At 43.3% G+C, this 2330-nt stretch overlaps 1 pseudogene; it reads right to left on the minus strand.

The window, feature by feature from the left end:
- Window positions 1-99: 99 nt before the first annotated feature.
- LOC104862760 lies at window positions 100-2082 on the minus strand (annotated as a pseudogene).
- Between the last annotated feature and the right edge of the window lie 248 nt (window positions 2083-2330).

Here is a 2330-nt window from a genome sequence, read left to right on the forward strand (position 1 = left end):
CTCTCTGTGTAGTTGAGACTGACCTGGAACTCACTATGTAGCCCAGGCTGATCTTGAACTCACAGCGATCCTCCTGCCTCAGCCTACTGAGTGCTGGGATTACAGGTATGCCCGGCTCATACTATATAGTTCTAAACTCATCCTAGAGAGACAAAATAAATAAAGCATCTGAACTCATAAAGCTGCCACTGTAATGAAAAGTTCATAGCAATGATCCCCTTAGTCTAATAGTCCTTTCATACAACAGTTTGGACAGGAGTGACACACTGTGCAGGAAAGCAGCTCTCTCTGAGGATGAGATTGATTGGTTGGAAATTTTTTTTTTTAGTGTTTGTTTGTTTGTTTGTTTTCCCTGAAGCTCAACTCGTTTAGCAAGAAGTTGTGTCTGCTGTGGACAAATACTTGTGGACTCCACTTCATGTAATTTCCCACTTAAAGCTCTAGGTGGCGCATGCTGCTTACAGGATAAAGGACAAGATTGGAATAGCTCCCATAGACAGGACTGGTGAAATCTTTCATCTGGCTATTTATGAAAGGCCACCCTGACATGGTCCTTTTAGTAAGATTCTCTTTTCCTCTTTGCTGTTCACTGTTACAGAAGAATGTTCCAAATAAGCAGCTGTATAGGTGGTCCAACATGGTAATGAGGGAATACTCATTGAATTCAAATGCAGAAGCAAACTGTCTTGTCATTTGCCAGACAGTCATCAGTAAATGGAAGGAAATAAAGGTGCTTTGTTTGCATCTGCATGGTTCTTTTTTTGTTTTGTTTTTTTTTTTTTTTTGGTCTTTTTTGAGACAGGGTCTCACTATATAGCCCAGGGTGGTCTCGAACTCACAGCAATCTTCCTGCCTCAGCCTCCCAAGTGCTGGGATTACAGGCATGTGCCACCCACCACGCCTGGCTGCATCTGCATGGTTCTTATCTTCATGGTCAACTCTAAGAATCGATGTCCAAAGTTTAGATGCTCTTTTTCCACAGACTTCAAATCCTCAGATGGTTGGATAATATCCATCTACCATGAGCATAGCAAGAAAAGTTAGCTGAGATGTACAATCTCAAGCATCACTGCAATGCACCACCACAGAAGTCTTCCTCGACTCTACTGTGTCAGTGGTCCTTGTCCCTGTAAGAATAAGCTTAATATGCTCTAGCCAGTGTGTTGATTCCAAGTTAGAGAGCCAATGAGTTTCCTCAATATTTGGGTATGCGATTTCCTTAAGTTTTTGAATGATTCTCTCCTAACATGAGTATTGTGGGCATCCAGAAAAACTAGCTCTGCATTTTTTGGGGGTGGGGTACCGGGGATTGAATTCTGGTCCTTGTGTTTGTAAGGCAGTCAGCGGAACCACTGAGCTAAATCCCTAGCCCTTTTTTTTGTTTTTTGTTTTTTGGGACAGGGTCTCACTATGTAGTGAGACTAACCTGGAACTCATTATGTAGCCCAGGCTGGTCTTGAACTCACAGCGATCCTCCTGCCTCAGCCTCCTGAGTACTGGGATTACAGGTGTGTGCCACCATGCCCGGCTATAACTTGTAATACTTGATTGTCAGAGTTGCTCCTATAGTACCATGAATGGACATATATGTTACATCTTTGGCCATTTCTTTAATATTTTCTCCTGGAAGCAAGGGTGGTTCCTCCATATCTGATGACTTGTTAAGGCTCCCCCCAGGAGCCTCAAATTTGAGAAAAGTCATCTGCAGAGGTTGAAATGGAATCTAATGATATAACAGAAGCTGGTTTTGTATGCACTGAATACTCTGAAGAAGTAGAGGCAATTATAATTTTTGAGATATTTTATCTCCACTTCTGATGATCTTCAAATGCCAATGGCTCTTAGCACATTAACTGGACAGGGAGTCACGCTGGGCAGCCGGAGACAAGACTCTGATGGCTTGAGCTCTTCTCCATGATGCAGCAAGGGCAGCCAAGAGAGAAAGGCCGAAGCGACCTCCTCGGTTGCCACAAGGGCCAAGGACTGAGGGTGGAGTGCTCCAGTAGGGGCCGCCTGGGAAGGAGCCCAGAAGCGGCCATGTTCACCCAGACTGCACCGCGCCCAGGGCTCCCTATCCTTCATGACACTGACATGTAGAGTCCAGGACAATTGTTTTGCAAAATGCCTCCAAATTTTGTATTGACAGCATCCTTATGTTTAAAAGGAGATTAATATTCTGGGTAGGAATATTGCAAATGATACGTCCTTCTTAGAGCTTCATATCAAGTCACTTCCTTCATTGTAATTCCCTTTATAATAATAAATCACTGCTGACATGTTTTGAAACTGTGTTGATATCATGTTCTCCAAATATACTTTAAGGCAGTGAT

The sequence above is a fragment of the Fukomys damarensis genome, unplaced genomic scaffold (assembly GCF_012274545.1).
Source record: "Fukomys damarensis isolate Sample0158 unplaced genomic scaffold, DMR_v1.0_HiC HiC_scaffold_17, whole genome shotgun sequence".
Taxonomy (NCBI): Eukaryota; Metazoa; Chordata; class Mammalia; order Rodentia; family Bathyergidae; genus Fukomys; species Fukomys damarensis.